The sequence below is a fragment of the Cervus elaphus genome, chromosome 24 (genome assembly GCF_910594005.1).
Source record: "Cervus elaphus chromosome 24, mCerEla1.1, whole genome shotgun sequence".
Taxonomy (NCBI): Eukaryota; Metazoa; Chordata; class Mammalia; order Artiodactyla; family Cervidae; genus Cervus; species Cervus elaphus.
The window spans coordinates 47,752,815-47,772,399 of record NC_057838.1 but is presented as its reverse complement, the minus strand read 5'-3'; the positions used below and the strand labels follow the sequence as shown (position 1 = coordinate 47,772,399).

General features: G+C 38.9%; 1 non-coding gene across 1 annotated transcript; it reads left to right on the top strand.

Moving 5' to 3' along the window:
* The first annotated feature begins 17,766 nt into the window (after nucleotides 1-17,766).
* On the top strand, nucleotides 17,767-17,838 carry TRNAS-AGA. The gene has a single exon. It is a non-coding gene; the product is annotated as a tRNA-Ser (tRNA).
* The last annotated feature ends 1,747 nt before the right edge of the window (nucleotides 17,839-19,585 follow it).

Below are 19,585 nucleotides of genomic sequence, written 5' to 3'. Positions count from 1 at the left end.
TGTTTCAAAGATACTATGTTGCTTAATCCTTATAGAAACACTAAGGATAAAAGTATTACTTCTCCAATTTTGTAGATAAGAGAACTAAAATTTAGAAAAATGAAGAATCTTTCCACTTCTAAGCAGAAGTAGCAGAATTCCAGCCCAGATCTGTCTGTCTCCAGAGTCTTTTGCTCTTAATCATGCCACCATTCTGTTCTGAGTTGAGGTGATAGGAGATGTGGGTATAATAAAACACAACAATCAGAGAGCTGGAGGTCACAGAGATGAACAAGACAAAGTATTGAGAAGCTAATAATAACTGTTCAGGGGATGCTTTCAGAGTCAGAAGTGATGAGAGAAAGAGGCATGGAGGTGTTGGGGTTGAAGTCACTCCTGGAAGGACAGCAGGACATATCAACTAAGAGATGGCATTCTGGGGATCAGGGCCAGGGAGGAGGCAGCCCTGTGGCCCCTAAACATAAACAGCCGGGGATGGAAACAGTCAGCGTACATGACTCAGGAGCCTGCAGGAGATGTACCTGGATGCAGACTACAGGAAACGAGAGTACACAGCAGCCTGCCCCCATGCCTCATGAATTTCCTGCATGCAACCGGCATGCCTCTCATGCAAGCCTGTGCGCTCTGTTTTCCAGTTCAGGCCACCACACCCTGTGAGTCACGGTCCCTTATATTTGTTCCTACCCAGCTATCTGCAACTATCCAAAAGGAGGACAGATGAAAGATAAAATTACCTATCTGGGTTTCAGCACAGCCTGAGCCAACCGTAATCATTGATAGGAAAACCTCTGGAACTCAAGCTCAGTCTGCAGAGTCACCAAGAAGCGGATTACAGCGAAAGAGGGCTTAGGTGACTCACCCTAGCCCACAGGCAAGAACAGCTGGAGCTGAAGCCATCGCTAACAGGACTCCCCTTGAGGTGAGCTGTGAAACACTCGCCTGCTGGCCTGAGGCCCTTCCCTGAGTCCACAGAAGCCATTTCTTCTCTCTCCCTCCTCCCCATAAAAATGTGACCTACAGTCTCCCTCATCAGGCCCGTTTCTTTGAGGAGCAGGAAGACTCTGTGCATGTATCTTGGGGGTTTAGGAGCATGTGCTTCTGTCAAGCTTTGTTGACAACAAAGTCAACCTTCACTCAACAGAAGTGATGCTTGGCTTCTAGTCAAAATCAAATTTAATGCAACATGAAATGCCAAATGCTTAGGGAAAAGGCACCATACCTGTATGTCAGGCCCAGTACTAGGCATTTTGTAATGGCAACATCTGGTGTAGTTAAGATCATAATATCCAGGAGAGACGGTCAAGAGGGAGGGGATATATATAAACTTACAGTTGATTCATGTTGTTGTATAGCAGAAACACATTGCAAAGCAATTATCTTCCATTAAAAGTTTAAAACAAAAGAAAAGAAAATTTCATTTTAACCTACCATTACACAAAAAGATCATAATATCCCTCAGAGTTCGGCTTTAGGATCATGCCCATTTATACAGATGGGAGAACTGAGGCAGAGCAAGGATATACACATTCAGTTCTGCTACAATGTGCATGTGCTTCAACCTGACTGAAGCTTTAGGGGACAGGTTGAGCCTAATGTGAATTTGTGATGCTTGTGTTTGCGGATGCTCAATTCTCACTGGGAGAAACACTGGGTGAATGCAGAAGCTACACTTGGCTGAAGTGGACTGCATGGAAATATGCAAAACACACACCTGCACATCTCTCAAGTATCCCCCAAACATCTCAGTTCGCCACAGGTGTTACAGGCCACGCTGTCTACATCTGGTGCTACAACTTTCTGTCCCATTTCTGATAAACCTGCTTCCACCACTCCATTAGTGTTCAAAAACTGCAGCCCATTCAGCATTTCCCATTTCCACATTTCCACAAGCGAACTCCTGATCTTTTTCAGGGCAAAGTGCAGTATTTATAGGATTAATGTATTTCCTAGCTACTGAACGCATGTAAACTGTCTACTGTTGTTAAACTATGTTTTTGTTTTTTTTTTATGTCTCACTGACAAGTTTTTGCCTTGTGGTCCTAGCCTCGATTTTCTCCATAAGCTCTGTGATTTGTCTTTTGCTCACTTTTGCAAAGCACGGTGATTTTCAGGAATACATATGCTGTGTTATGGGGCTTCCCAGATGGTGATAGTGGTAAAGGGCCCATCTGCTAAGGCAGGAGATGTAAAAAACACAGGTTTGATCCCCGGGGTCAGGAAGATCCCCTGGGGGAAGGCATGGCAACCCACTCCAGTATTCTTGCCTGAAGAAATCCCACGTAGAGAGGAGCCTAGCGGGCTATAGTCTACGGGGTTGCAAAGAGTCAGACAGGACTGAAGCAACATAGCACACATACAAGCAAGCATGGTGTGTTACACCGTAACTAATATGAAATTTGCCCAAGGTCACATGGCTAAACGGTGGCCCAGCAGAGATTTAAATGCAATCTGCTCAAACCCAGCCTAGCTTCTTAACTCCTATATTTTTCTGCTTGAACATTCATGAGCTCTTCTTATCTTCACAGCAGCCTTAAGAGGATCTCATATATAATTCCCATGTTACAAGGGGAGAAATTGTGATTAAGAAAGTAACTCACCCAAGGAAACCTTGGACCAAGTCATCCATAAGGTGTAACTCTGAAATTCATACTCATATCTGTTTTTCTCTAAGTACTTTATCCAGGTCAGGATTCCAGCAGTCTATATAATTGGTAAGAGTTGGAGGTGAAGGGGCAATGCCACAGGCCTACCCAGGCCTTCATTGACATTTTACTAATTCAGTTCTCCTTGAGTACAAAAGAAAAGTAGGTCCTCAAAATTTAGAGCCATTATCTGAGCTATTTATTTACTAGATCACTTTTTGGTTATTGCCCTATCATTCATTCATTCCTTCTACTATTTATATTATTGATTAAGTGGTATGATATTCCTTCTGTCTGGAATGCTGTGATTGCAGTATCTAACCATTAAGTGTTACCCTAAACACCACTCTCAGGGCCCTCCATAATCTATGCCCCACTACATCAGTCTAGAGGGTCCTTCATCAATAGCATCCTTACTACTAGCAAAGATGGTATGAATATGTGAAGAGTTCTTTGTCATCTTTCCCCATACCACGCTAACCTCAACGACAGCAGATAAATTCATATATATATATATATATAAGTCCCAGCATCCAGGGTCATACTTGAAACATAGTAGGTGCTCAAAAAATACTCGACTATTTTTACTAATGACCTTGGAACTGGCACAGATATAAAAAGAAGTCCAGAGCACAGAAAACATTTTCAACCCAGACAGGTGCCTTTTCACAAAGTTTTAAACGTTATTGAAATTTTTAGGCTGGAAGGATATATTCCTGCAGTGTGTGCACAGAAGGGCTGTAAAGAAAAAGTACCTGATCGACAGAAAACTGATCCACAATAGCATCTATAAATGGACCATGAAATCATCAGGTTCCTTGGTTTTTATTTGTTTCTGGATGGAATCCCAGGCAGGGAAGATAACCTTCGCCTCAGAACAATGTGGCGCATCATATGTAAATATAATGAGATGATGAATTATTCCAGTGTCATTATGCCCCTGATTTATGGGGAGACATTATCTGCTAAAAGCCCAGGCTGAAAGAATATTGATTTCACTTTTACGAAGACAGCCATTTAAAACTTTTTAGAGACAGCAAATGATTGTTTGAAAGACCAACTTCACAAAGGCCAGTTTCAAACCATTTGGTGGGGAGGGGTCGGAGGAAGCAAAAACAGTGATGCAGCTACTTTAAGAGCCAGTTGGACCAAGCGAGGTCCTCTCGTCCTGTATTCTCCTGGAAGACGCTGTTGCTCTCCTTTGCAGCAACTGACTGCACTCATAGGGTTTGGGACCACATTTAGGTTTGAATCTGAATTTTACTTTTTCTGAGCAAATAATTTTCTTTATCCTTCCCATTCAACTTATTTTGAAATCCAGAAGCTGTGGGTTGATGCTATTTGGTAGCAGTAATAGCAGTGATAGGGAGTTTTCCTTTCCCCTTTAAATGAAATATTAATAACACGATCTTCTCAATCAAATACTATCATGTGGATAGTAAACCATGCTTCCTGCAGAATACAGGAGGAGTGTACTGGTGAATTTTTTTTAAGGAAGGAACACCAGTACAGAACAGTATGATATATTTGGGTCTATGCTAATGAATTTAAAGAAATATTTTCTTGTATTTTGTATCATCTTACACTCTGGCTAGGTTTCCTGCCACATAAAAGAAAAAAAAAATTAATTTCTGAGTACCTTTAACAGGCCAGGCATTTTATAACCATATTTTAACAGTCCTCCCAAGTTTTTCAGGAGAGCTATGTTGTCTTCCTTTATAGACAAGACAACCGAGGCCCAGGAACTCTGAGGTTACAGTGACAGTTGACAGAGCCTGAATTTGCACCCGATCCTATTTGAAGCCCACACTTCTTGCTCATCAAGACCTTCTTTCCACCTCAGTTCAGAAGATCACGTGTCCTTCCTAAGGAGGCAATTTTAGTTTTTAGACTGTGTTAAGTTTGGAATTAGCAACCAACTCTTTCTTCTTGTCTACCTGAGTCAGTTAGGCATCACTTTTGTTCCTCATTTCCTCACAGTGTTGACCAGCTTAGACAGATAGACAGATGGATATCTAACCAACTCCAGTTACATGTTGGTCCTACATACTGAACATTAATCCCTTTGTTTCTGGGTGAGACTTCTCTGACATAAAATGCAAATCCTAAAGGACAAATTGGTGATATGTGGGCTAAGTATAACCCCAGGCGAGTTTTGTTATTCTAGTTGTAGCTGTTCATCAACCATCCTCTTAGAGCTAGCATATTCTCTTCGGTATATAAACTTCTTGAGGTATAATTTACATACAGCACAATTCACCCATTTAAAATGTACAATTCCATGGTTTTCAGTATATTCAAAAGTCTGTAACCATCGCCACAATTTTAGCACATCTTCATCACTCACAAAAGAAATCAATATGAATGAAGAGTTATTCCCCAACCACTACAACCAAATCCTCCACCTCTCAGCAATGACTAATCTAATTTCTGTCTCTATATATTTGCCTATTCTGGGCATTTCATATACATGGGATTATACAATGCTTGGTCATTTCACTCACTTCTTTCACTTAGCACAATGTTTTCAAGGTTTATTCATGCTGTAACATATTATTTCTTTTTATGGCTCAGGAATATTCCATATTATGGATGGGTATATCACATTTTACATATTCGTTTACCAGCTGATGGACATCTGAGTTGTTTCCGTTGTTTGGCCATTAGAAACAAGCTGCTATGAATACTGATAGACAAATTTTTGTGTGGATATATATATTTTCATTTCTCTTGGGTATGTATCTAGGAGACGAATTCTAAGATCACATAGTATAGTAACTCTGATTGATCTTTTGAGGAACTGCCAGACCATTTTTCAGAATGTCTTCAAAATTTTAATTTCTCACCAGTAGTGTGTAAGGAGTCTCACTTCTCCATATCCTTGCCAACTTGTTATTGTCTGGTCTTTTGATTATAGCCATCTTAATGGGTGTTGAATGATATCTCATTATAATTTTCATTTGCATTTACTTAATATTTAAAGATTGTTGCATATGCTCATTGGCTACTTGCATATTTTCTTCAGAGAAATGTCCATTCAGATCTTGCTTGCATCCATTATTTAATTGGGTTGTCATTTTTTTTTTGAATAGTAAGAATTTTTGTTTCTATAATTCAGATGCAAGTCTCTTATCAAATATATGATTTTCTCTGAGTTTGTGGGTTATTATCTTTCCTTTTTCTTGATTGTATTCTTTCAGTACAAAGCTTTAATTATGATTAAGCCCATGTTATCTATTTTTCTATTGCTGCTTGTACTTTTGGTGTCATATCTAAGAATCTATTGTCTAAAAAAGTCAAAAAGATCTACGCCTATGTTTTTTTCTGAAACTTTTACAGTTTCAACTCTTACATTTAAGTCTGTGATCCATTTTCAGTTAATTTTTGTATATGGGGTGAGAGAGAGGGTCCAACTTCACTTTTTCACATGTGGATACCAAGTTGTCTTAGCATCATTTGTTGAAAAGATTCATTTTACCTCCTTAAAATCTCTATGTCCCATTGTAGAAAATCAATTTACTGTAATTGTGAGGGTTTCCTTCCAGATTTTCAATCCTCTCTATTGATGTATATATAAATACTTATGTTAGTACCACACTGTCTTAATTAAAGGCTTTGTATTAAATTTTTAAATTGATGTGAGTTCTTCAAATATGCTCTCATTTTCAAGGTTGTTTTGTCTACTATAAATTCCTTGATTTTTTATATAAATATTAGGTGCATCTTGTCAATTTCTGAAAAAAAAAAAAAAGACTCAGATTTTGAATAGGATTGCACTGAGTCTGTGGATCAATTTGGGGAGTACTGTCATCTTAAAAACATTAGATCTTCCAGCCTGTGAATATGGAATAACTTTTTATTTATTTACATCTTTTTAAATTTCTTTCAGTAATGTTTTGTAGTTTTCAGAGTGTAAATTCTGTACTACTTTGATAAATTTATTCCTAAGAGTTTTATTCTTTTTGAAGCTAATGAAAATGGAATTCATTCCTTAATGTCATTTTAATTTTGTCCCTTGCTACTGTATAAAAAATATGAATGATTTTTGTATATTGATCTGTGTCCTTTAAACTTGTTGAACTCATTTATTAATTTTAATATGTTTCTTTTAATTCTTTAGAATTTTTTACATATAAGATCATGTCATCTGCAAATAGACATAGTTTTACTATATCCTGTTCAATTTAAATGACTTTTTCTCACCTAATTTCCTAACTCAAGTATATATTTTATTTAAAGTGGCATATATGGACATTCTTTCCTGTTCCTGATTTTCAGTCAAAAGCTTTCAGTTTTTCTCCTTTAAGGATAATGTTAACTATGCCCTGTTTTATTTTTTGTAGATGCCCTTAATCTGGTTGAAGAATTCCCTTCTGCTCCTAGTCTATTGAGTGTTTTGTCCCAAAGGGTTTTGAATTTTGTCAAATGCTTTTTCTGCACCTTCTAAGATGATCACATGTTTTTTGTCCCGGGTTAGGTTGACATATTGATAGTACATTACATTAAATTTTTGGATATTAAACAAAACTTATATTTTTGGGATAAATCACACTTTATCATAATGTATACTCTTCTTTTTTTGTATTGCTGGATTCAGTTTTCTACTATTTTATGGAGAATTTTGGATCTTATCCATAGGAGATATAAGCTGCAGTTTTCTTTTCTTGTGATGTCTTTGTCAAGTTTTGGTATCAGAGTAATCCTGGAGTCAGACTGAGTTGGGAAATGTTCTCTTTTCTTCTATTTTTTTTGGGAACAGTTGGCCAAGGTCACATACTATATACAGTGAGTCCAGGAGCCAAGTTTCCCAAATCCATGTCATTTTTCCTCCATCACTTCATGTGAATTCAAGAAAGGCTCACTCATTTTAATATTTTCCTAAACTAAAACTGAACAAGAGTTAAAGCTACTACAAAATGGCTATAGGTCTTTACTCCTCTTTGGCTCAGTACTCTCTTTTCTTACGAAAAGGCAGAATCTATTTTCTTATTGCTTAAATGTGGGCTGGAATTGCAGTTTTCTTTCGTCAATAAAATGTGCTGAAAGGAAAGTCGTTCTCGATCCCAGCTACGTCTCAGCAGGCCTTAAGGCTCTGCTTTCTGTTGGAACCTTGAAACTTGGGAATAAATCTAGCATAGCTTATTGGATGAGAAAAGATATGTGGTCCGGTCAATGCATTGTGTGTATACTCTGCGCTCAGTCGTGTCCATCTCTTTGTGACCCCATGGACTGTAGCCCTCCAGGTTCCTCTGTGCATGGAATTTTCCAGGCAAGAGTTCTGGAATGGGTTGCCATTTCCTACTCCAAGGGATCTTCCTGATCCAGGAATCGAACCCATGTATTTTTTAATTCTTTACCACTGTGCCATCTGGCAAGCCCTCCAGTCAGTGCATTACTCCAAAGCAAAACTCAAACAACCACTAGAGATGCAAATGAAGCCATCTTAGCCCATCCAGCCTCAGCCAACCTGCCGTCTGGCCAGGAACACATAAGCCAGCCTGACAAATCAGGTACATCTGACCTAGACCATCAGAACTGTCCAGATGACTCATGGACACCTCAGTAATAATAAATGAGTGTTGTTCTAAGCCTCTGAGTTTTGGACGAGTTTGTTATACTCCAGTAGCTTGCTGATAAAGCCGCCTAAAATAATAGCATCAAAATGTGTTTTATATACATATAGAGAGAAGGAAATGGCAACCCACTCCAGTGTTCTTGCCTGGAGAATCCCAGGGACGGGGGAGCCTGGTGGGCTGATGTCTATGGGGTCACACAGAGTCGGACACGACTGAAGTGACTTAGCAGCAGCAGCAGCAGCATATATATATATATATATATATATATATATATATATATATGCAATTTTGAATTATCTTTACTTTTGACCTCATCTAAATGTGATATGCATAAACTAGTGGTATGCAAGATAATTTTAAAATAACACAAATAAATCTTTAAAATTTTAATAGATATATACATAGATTTGGAGAAAGAAATGGCAACCCACTCCACTATTCTTGCCTGGAGAATTCTATGGACAGAGGAGCCTGGCAGGCTACAGCCCATGTGGTCACAAGAGTCGGACACGACTTAGTGACTAAACCACCATCATACAGAGATTAGTGTATGTTAGGAAACACTGGTTTTCTATAAACAAAGATCACATAAAGTATTTGTTTTAAATAAACATTTCAAACAAAAACTGTCTCAGTTTAAAGATATTAAGTAAACTATGGTTAGCAGAAATAGTAAAATTGTGAATCTGGGAAATGAATGCCCGAAATGTGGGAAATATTGCAGCCAGACCTGACCTGACATGGGCTATGGCATTTAACACCTCACCAAGGTGTCTTACCTAAGCATTTGGCAATCCTTGGAGAATACTGGCCTGAAGGAATTTCTGTTCTAAGTGTGGGACAACAAAGCCGGTGTGAGGCATGTTGATGTGATAAAGGAAACAATTTTGCCAGAAAGTTCAGTTTGGTAGAACCAGGCCTGTATCTGTACATGGCGAGTATGTACAGACATACATTACTTAGTGTTTACACAGAGTCTTATCTAAGGATCTCATTACCCTTCACAGGCTTTAATTAAATCCCACAATATGCTTGATAAAGCAGCTATTATTTTAGATGGGTAAATTGAGATACTCTTAATCAAGGCTCCCCAAACTGATGAGGCAATGTGCCTAAGGACAAGCAGGAAATGATTATCCAAGCTGCAAACAGAAGCTGCTAGTCTTCTCTCAGCTTCCGACTGGAACCACTTGACCGCAGAGCCTGAGGGAGGAGAAAATTACTTCTTTTTAATGATTTCTTAGAGTAGTATGAAACTCGTCTCTCACCCTGGGCCTTACTCTTCTTAACATAGGGAAGAACAGTTTGCTTGTCATTTTTTTTTTTCCTGTTACAGGTAAATAAGTTCCTTATTCCATCCTATGAAGAGTATCTCAAATACTTTATAGATGCTTTCTGGAACGATCTACCTATTGCATGAAGGCAGACATCAAGACTCTGCTTTTAGGGAGGATTTTAATCCCTTATCTTAAAACACTTTGTCAGAGTAAACAAACTTCAAGCTCTGCCTGTTCTCTGACAGGGGTAATGATCCATGGCCAAGCATTATCTTTGGCTCATTTAGACTTCCTGGAACCATGAGTTCAAATCCTGCCAGGTCAGCATGGGCCTTCATCCTCCCAAATTAGATAAACAGAGAAGACAGTTTACCACACTGATTTCTTGGCTAAGACTTTGGAAAGCAAAGGTCTAATTTTAAGGTCTTGGGATGTTGATCTTTTAAGAAAAGTTGTTGACTTTACCTTGGATCACTAGATCAAAGCTAAATGCTGCTAGGGAAGTACCTCTTTAAAAGGACTAATAATACTTTCTGTTGGAAAATTTTGCCAGATTTTTTAAATAGAAGCTATTCATGAAACACACTACACACACACACACACACACACACACACACTTGAATTGTTCTTCATACACCTTATTCACCTACTTACATATTTTGTTAGATGCTCCTCTGCTGTGCTTAGTCGTTCAGTCATGTCTGACTCTTTGCGACCCTATGGATTGTATCCCACCAGGCTCCTCTGTCCATGGGGATTCTCCAGGCAAGAATACTAGAGTGGGTTGCCATGCCCTCCTCCAGGGAATCTTCCCAACCCAGGGATCAAACGCAGGTCTCTTGTATTGCAGGTGGATTCTTTACCGTCTTAGCCACCAGGGAAGCCCCACTGGCCTGGAGCTAGTGACGCACAAAGACTCATAGGAACCAAGGGGAGTGTTAGGAGGAAGATGGTTCTGATTACAACCTTTCATCTCACTTTTGTTGATTTTTGGAAAAGTCTTTTAATTAATGTGTATCTTAGTTTCCTCACATAAATCACGGATGATAATCACTTCCCATATGAGATGAGATAATCACTGCTTATATGGCAACTGTGAACAGTGAATGGAATGTATGCAAAAGCACGTTACAACCCATGACATACAAAGCTATAAAGGGTTAGTTACTTATGTAATGTTTCTTATGCAGTGCATTCATTACTTCCATGTTAATGTACACTATCAACGTTCATCTGAAAAAAAATTGTATGCTACTCAAATAATTTAAACTCTTCTGATATTGCACTCAGCATATAACTTTGGTTATGAGTAATGGAAACTTCAACTTGAAATTGAAGTCTTTCTATTAACAGAATTGTCTTAAATAGAAAAGAAACATGATTGGCTTGTGGAAGGGCCAGATTCAGTGGTCAACAATATATAACTGAGATAAGAGAATTATTTATAATCTTGCTATGTGCATTAATAGCATTGTAGTTATGTTTTTGAAAATTCCTTATCTACTGGAGATACAACATAGAATTCTTGTGGAAATGTGGTGTTTGTAATATACCTATGTGGTCTTAAGCCTGGTGAGAAAAGTAGGTGCACCCTCCTATCCTGAACTGTAAGCAAGCAGTAGCCTGTGACTGACCTGGCAAAATCAAACTCTGTTTAAAGGAAGCTCATAGAATAGCTTTGGCCAGAAGGATGAGCTAACCTCATAATAAGTACTTGCAGAGAGAAACCACTCCCCAAATGTATGATGTGTACCATGACCAGGATTGACATAACTAGGGTGAAGGAATCATAATTTTCTGTGTCTACAGATATGTAAGTAAGCCAAATGTGTGTTTATTTTTTGGTATCAAAAGATAATTCTAGAATAAAACTCATTGTCACATTCTTTTGAAAGGAAATCCCCACTGTCAAAAGTCTATAAAACTACATTTTCACTCTCTTCTAAAACTGTTGCTGCTGCTAAGTCACTTCAGTCTTGTCCAACTCTGTGTGACCCCATAGATGGCAGCCCACCAGGTTCCTCCGTCCCTGGGATTCTCCAGGCAAGAACACTGGAGTGGGTTGCCACTTCCTTCTCTAATGCATAAAAGTGAAAAGTGAAAGTGAAGTTCCTCAGTCATGTCCGACTCATGTCCGACTCTTCATGATCCCATGGACTGTCACCCACCAAGCTCCTCCGTCCATGGGATTCTCCAGGCAAGAGCACCGGAGTGGGTTGCCATTTCCTTCTCCACTCCTCTAAACTGGAAGGCACTAATACAACACTGTTTTAACCAGAAGATTCTTGCACTCAATTCTAATTCAAAAATATATCTGCTGACATGCTTTATAAAACAATCTCTGAGTGATAATTATGTACCTTGTGCTGAATTACCAGTGCACTTGTCTTGAATGCTTAATATAGTCTATGGAAAGTGTCTTGAGAATTTCCATTTCTGTCCCTCCCAACAGAAAGAGGTATTAACCATTTGGAATGAGACACTCACATTAGGTTTTGTGCATAAAGGAAAGCACAAGTAGGGTTTTAAGACTTAGATAGAATTTTCCCCAGAGCCTACAATGGTAACTACTATTGAAGGACTGTAGATGCCTTCAGCATAGAGGCTGAAGGAATAGTGTCCTTCAGTCTAGTATCCTCTCAGTACCTCTAATATGCCCACCACATATTAGGCATTCACTGAATTGTTGGTTCATGAATGAATAGCTCACAATTAAGAGAATATGTCACTTTGTATCTAAGGGCTCAAGTCTATTTTTATGTCTCATTACTCCACCCATTGGTTATGTATGAGGTGACCTTACTAATTTCCCTATTTTTCTGAATTTCGATTTCCTAACTGATAAATTGAGACTAATAATGCCATATTAGTTTGAGGTCAAAACAAGAAAAGCTACACAAAGCTTTTAGTATATTGACCGGCACATAAACAGTGCTTTATTGATGTTTGTAATTATTTTTAGAACTTATTTCTTTCACAGATCCAAAAAGGTTTTTCACTTTTTTTTTAAAATGATGGTTGCATTTCTTAAAATGATTACTTTTTATCTTTTGGAAGTCTAACTTCTCAACACTTAGGTTGAGAATTACAATGAATTTGAGGATCTGAGAAACAATCTTTTCCAGATACATGTTACTTAGAAACAATTACAGTGACTATGAGTATACTTATTTTAAGTAACAATCTATTTGCACCCTTTGAAAAAACAACAAAAGGGACTTCCATGGTGGTCCAGTGACTCAGACGCTGGGCTCCCAGTGCATGGGGCCCGGGTTTGATCCCTGGTCAGGGAACTATTAATAGATCCCACATGCTGCAACTAAGAGTTCTCATGCTGCAACTAAAAAGATCCACAATGAAGACCCTGCATGCCACAACTAAGACCCAGCACAGTCAAATAACTAAATATATATATATATTTTTTTTCTTCAAAGCAACCCATAATAAGTGTATGCTTCATGTTAAGAAGACATGCTGGACTTCCCTGGTGGTCCAATGTTTAAGAATCTGCTTGCCAATTCAGGGGACACAAGGTTCCATCCCTGGTCCAGAAAGATACCACATGATGCAGGAAAACAAGCCTGTGTTCCACAGCTACTGAAGTCTCCGCAGTGAGGATCCCACGCGTTCCCACTAGAGAGGAGCCCCTGCTAGTTACAACTAGAGAAAGCCCACACACAGCAACAGAGACCCAGAGCAGCCAAAAATACACACATACATAAAATCAATTTTAAAAAAGAAGACAACATGGGGGATGTGAGGTATAAATCATACACACTTATTAAGTACAGGAATCCCTTTTAGGTCCTGAATTTATACACATTGAATTTGTTGGCCAATTTAAGGAAGGATGAGACTGAGTTACCACCTAAGAAGCTGATTTCTCAATTACGTATGATTTTCTTTTACCTTTCAATAATTTTTGGATTATTTTCTCCTTAAAGATCTTAAATATTTTTGTTAAGTGTGCTTTAAGGACTCTGTAGTTTTTATGTATCTGTGGTAGAATACTGGTATTATTATTTTCTAATTTATTAAAGCAGGAACAGAATATATGCTTTTATGTATTAATCTTCTAGCTTGCAAACTTGCTGACCTCTCTACTGTTGAATAGGCTGCAGATTCTCTTGTATTTGCAATGTTAAAAATTATATGCAAATAAGCAACAATTTCATGTCTTCCACTTAAATCTTTATACATTTTTTCTTATTTATATTTGCCAAGAATGTCTACTTAAAATTAAATGCAAATAACATTCAAGGGCAATATTTATTGATATTTCCCTGAATTTAAAAGCAATGCTTCTAATGTTGATTAACTATAATGTGTGCTATAGATTTTTCATTTGCTAGGAATTCTTTTCTCTAGTATAAGTAGGCTCCATCACACCACTGGATACCTCCTTTAGTAAATAAATGTGTAGATTTCTGAGGACTTAGACAAACAACTTTCAAGCAATGAACAGGGTTCACATAATAGTACAACCAAAGAGAAAGGAACAGATAATAGAGAGGGAAAAGCACAAGAGACAGAAATGGTGGGTCATCGTGCAGTCCCAGTAGAGAGGCAAGGAAGAAATAATATTACTAGGGGTAGGCAAAGCAAACTTCAGCCTTACCTGCAATGTTTTATTTTATTTTTTAGAGAAGAATTAGTTACACAGATATTGCAAAATAATCATTGGTTTTTAAAACTTAAATCTAACAAGAAAGATTTGAAATAAAGCTTTTCAAAGTCAACCTAAGAGATAAAAGGTTATATATATTTGGTTATATGAGATAAATGTAGCATCCTGATGTGTGGCATGGTGCTTTCACAGGACAAGGTTGGAGGGCACCCACATATAGTTCTAATACACCTAAATAGGCTCTGCCTCACCTCTTTATGGGCTTCCCTGGTGGCTCAGTGGTAAAGAATCCACCTGCAATGCAAGGGATGCAGGAGACCCGAGTTCAATCCCTGGATCAGGAAGATCCCTTGGAGGAGAAGACGGCAACCCACTCCAATACTCGTGCCTAGAGAATACCACGGACTGAGGAGCCTGGCAGGCTACAGTCTATGGGGTCGCAAAGACTCGGACATGACTGAGCACACACATATGCACACCTCTTTTCAGTTTTGAAATCCCAGGGAAGTCTCTGTTCTCCCTAATTCATAGGGTTATTCTGAGGTTTTAATGACCTTGTAACCTTAAAGTATTATATGGTATCTAGCACAAAGTGCTTACTTAATAACAGCCCTTCATGTTGCCAGAAGTTTGTAACACTTGCCCAGGTCTGGATTCCTCTTGTTAGAGTTGTCCAAAGCCCATTTCTCTTTTACCCCTCAAAACACAGAAAGATGACTCAGTCTTGCCACCAAATTCTAACAGTGTTATAAGGTTTAAGGATTTAGCTTCTGAAAAAAATAAATTAGTATGTACAATAGTTGCCCCTCATCCATGGGCTTTCTTTACACAGTTTGTTACCAATGGTTAACCACAATCCAAAAATATTAAGTGGAAAATCCAGAAGAAAAGAACTCATCAATTTTAAATTGCATACTAGGATGAAATATCATTACCCCACTCTGCACCGTGAGACACCAAGTGATCTTCTTCTAACATATCCTGTGCCTTACATAGAAGCCTCTCAGTTAACAGATCAACTATCCTGGTATCAAACTCCTCAGATTCAGGTAACCCTTATTACTTAAAATGGCCCTGAAGCATAACAGTAGTGATGCTGGCAGTTCAGATGCCAAAAAGATAAGCTTTAAATTGTTTCCTTTAAGTGAAAAGGTGAAAGTTCTCAACCTAGTAAGTAAAGAGAAAACAAATTGTATGCTGAGGTTACTAAGATCTACAGTAAGAACAAATCTCCTATCCAAGAAGAAGAAGAACAAAGAAATTGGTGCTAGTTTGGGGCTTCCCTCATAGCTCAGTTGGTAAAGAATCTGCCTGCAATGCAGGAGACCCCAGTTCGATTCCTGGGTTGGAAAGATCCGCTGGAGAAGGGATTCCAGTATTCTTGGGCTTCACTTGTGGCTCAGCTGGTAAAGACTCCACCTGCAATGAGGGTCGAGACCTGGGTTCGATCGCTGGGTTGGGAAGAACCCCCAAAGAAGGGAAAGGCTACCCACTCCAGTATTCTAGCCTGGAGAATTCCATGGACTGTATAGTCCATGGGGTCATAAAGAGTTGGACACGACTGAGCGACTTGCACTTTCACTTTCACTTTGCTGTTGTATATTAAACTAAAAGTTATGGCCATCTTGCATGATAAGTGCTTGCTGCTGCTGCTGCTAAGTCGCTTCAGTCATGTCTGACTCTGTGCGACCCCATAGATGGCAGCCCACCAGGCTCCCGTCCCTGGGACTCTCTAGGCAACAATACTGGAGTCGGTTGCCATTTCCTTCTCCAATGCATGAAAGTGAAAAGTGCAAGTGAAGTTGCCCAATCGTGCCCGACTCTTAGCGACCCCATGAACTGCAGCCTACCAGGCTCCTCCGTTCATGGGATTTTCCAGGCCAGAATACTGGAGTGGGTTGCCATTGCCTTCTCCGGATAAGTGCTTAGTTAAGATGAAAAAGGCATATATATATATACATATATATGTGTGTATATATATATATACATACATGCATATATATATATGTATATATAGAGAGAGCAAGGTATTTTAAAAGAGAAACCAAATTCACGTATCTTTTATTACAATATATTGTTATAATTGTTCTATTTCATTACTAGCTATAGTTGTTAATCTCTTATTGTGCCTAATCTGTAAATTAAACTTTATCATAGATATGAATGTAGGGAAGAAAATACAGTATATAAAGGGTTTGGTACTACTGGTGATTTTGTCCATCCCCCTCAGATAAGGAAAGACTACTGTACCCAGTTTTTTTTTAAGCTTAAGGATCAAATTTCTATAAAATAGGATTACATTTAATGAGAAGTACCTGTGCCACGAACATGTCATTGCTAATATTTGTTTCCATGGTGAATTGCACTGAACAATAAGGTATTCAGAAAAATAATCTGATACTGTGGGGCGAAGGCTCTCTTTACTTCTTATTAATTCTTGACTCCAAGTGCCCTTTGCACCTCTTGGCTCACCATTAGATCAGTGAAGTTATTATTATTACTGAAACATAAGGTTAACATTTCCATCATCACTGGGGTTAAAATTTGCATACTTCTGCATAATTCCTGTGCACAGCTGCTTGTAAACCTTGTCTTTCATCTTGGTTTGCACAATTCATCTGGAATTTCTTAAAACTAGACTATTCATAATAACAGTCTTATAAGAACTTAGGGGGAATGTTGACTTCAACATTTTAGCAGCATCCTTCACTTAAAAATCTTCAGAGCCTCTTGAAGACATGAACAGTTTTGACTGAAAAGTATAATATAAACCACATGTGCTGAAGGATTGCAGAACAAATTTTATATTGCAATATAAATCTGCCAGAAACAACAACAAAAAAGGTCATCAGTCTCTTCCTCACGTTCTGTTGGCATTTTGAAATTACTGTCTTTTCCTGCCTCTCTGCTACTTCCGAAACAAAACCAGGGTATTCAATGTTGTCACAAATTCTATTTGTCAGTGATGTTCCTTTGATAGACTATTGAAACTTATTGGCCAGATGAAAAGAAATCACATAAAAACTCAAACCATTTGTAAGATTCAAGACTGACTAAAAGGACTAAATGACTTCCACTTCATAGTGGACTCAAAAGAAATTGGTAAACAGCTATTATATGAAAAGAAGGAAAGGCAGCATAATAAAAAAGCTTAAAAGGAAGAGCATCTTAATTTTAGCTTTGACTTTGTCCATAATGTGATGCATTTCCTTCAGCACACATCACTCACTTTGCATTAGCCAAGCCTCTTAGTTTCAAGCAACAGAACTCAAGGCAATTGACAAAACAAGAGATTAAAGCAGGGGTAGAGAAGAGCCACTCACTAACTCATATAAAAAGTCCAGGAGTATATTTGGTGTGGCTGGATCCAGGTGTTTTAAAGACATCATCAAGAACAGGATTCTCCCTGGCCCCCAACTCCCTTTTCCTATGAGTTGACTTTACTTTTAGACAGAATTTTCACACCCTATGAAAAGATCATTATTAGCAGTTCTAGTAATTCAGCAATCCTTGGGACAGGAGACCACCACTTTTTCTACTGTTTCCATAAAAGTCCCATGGTCATTGGAGAGAAACTTCAGATCTCAGGCCCTACCTTGAACCAATGAAAACTGTAAATTAGCCAGGTCTAGAGTATAAGGGCTTCCCTGGTGGCTCAGAGGTTAAAGCGTCTGCCCAGAATGCGGGAGACCCAGGTTCAATCCCTGGGTTGGGAAGATCCCCAGAAGAAGGAAATGGCAACCCACTCCAGTATTCTTGCCTGGAGAATCCCATGGATGGAGGAGCCTGGTTGGCTACAGTCCACGGGGTCGCAAAGAGTCATACATGACTGAGCGACTTCACTTTCACTTTCACTTTCAGAGTGTAAGCACCACATACTGCGTGGACTGAAATTTAAGAGGGGGTGTTTGTTCACAGGCAAATCAGGACACCGTTCCCAGAAAAAGTAGGGAATGCATGATAAGTTTTTACTTATCCACTTCCATCCCAACCTCTCTTGGATTTCAAAGTACTCAATAAAATACAGAATTTTAGAGCTGATAATGTAAAGCTTGTTACTCTAAGATTCAAACTACAGTATTTCAAAGAATCTTTTGAGGAAGAGATGGCTGAAACCCAATATTGACTCTCCTACTCTTGTTGCTATTCAGTCGCTCAGTCATGATAGACTCTTTGTGACCCCATGAACTGCAGCACACCAGGCCTCCCTGTCCCTCACCATCTCCTGGAGCTTGATCAAACTCATGTGCATTGAGTTGGTGATACCATCCAACCATCCCATCCACTCTCATCCTGTTCTCCTCCTGCCTTCAATCTTTACCAGCATCAGGGGCTTTATAATGAGTTGACTCATCACATCAGGTGGCCAAAGTACTGGAGTTTCAGCTTCAGCATCAATCCTTCCAATGAATATTCAGGGTTGATTTCCTTTAGGACTGACTGGTTTGATCTCCTTGAAGTTCAACAGACTCTCAAGAGTCTTCTCCAACACCACAGTTCAAAAGCATCAATTCTTCGGCGCTCAGCCTTCTTTACGGTCCAACTCTCACATCCTACTGGGAAAACCTATTCTACTCTCAGTGATAACCTGTCCTACCCACCTCACCTCAATTTGGATACACGCACAGCAGGCAGCAAAAGAGTATTATTTCCCACACTTCCCTGTAGCCAAATACAACCATAGGACTGATGTGGTAATTGCAGTTACGGCCTCCAAAGATATCTAAGTCTTAATCCCTGGATCGTTTGAACGTTCCCTATGTGGTAACAGACTTCTTGCCAATTTGGCTGAGTTAAGGATCTTGAGATGGAGAGATTATTCTGGATTACAGGGTGATTCCCAAAGGCAATCACAAATGTCCTTATGAAATAGAGATCAAGAAGTATGACATACGGAAGAGAAGAAGGCCATATGACCACATAGGTGGAAATTGGGGTGACGCAGTCCCAGGCCAGGAACACAGCCAGCCACCAGAAGCTGAAGATGCAAGGAAACTCTCCCAAAAGCCTCCAGGAGGAGTGTAGCCATGTCAGCATCCTGATTTCAGCTCAGAGAGACCAAGAAAAAACTGTGACAGTATACACTTCTCTTGTTTTTAGCCACTGCATTTGGGTAATTTGTTATAACAGCTATAGGTAACCAATCTAACTAAGTTATGACAAAATATGAACAGAAAAGGAGATGTCCAGCTTCCAGTTCATGCTCTTCAAAGGAAAGGTGCTTCTTTCCCTTTCATCTCTCTTCTATCCAGGTGGCTGCAATAAAGAAGTGCTGGTGATCCATCTTGTACCATCACTCATTGTGTAAATAACAGTAACATGGTAGGATGTTGGAGCAACAAGACAGAAGGGGCCCAGGCCCCCAATATTTACCTTCAAATCCCAATTTGAGAGAGAGAGAAAATTCTATCTTGTTTCAGCCACTATTCTGGATTCTCTTATTGTAGTTAACCCATATTTTAA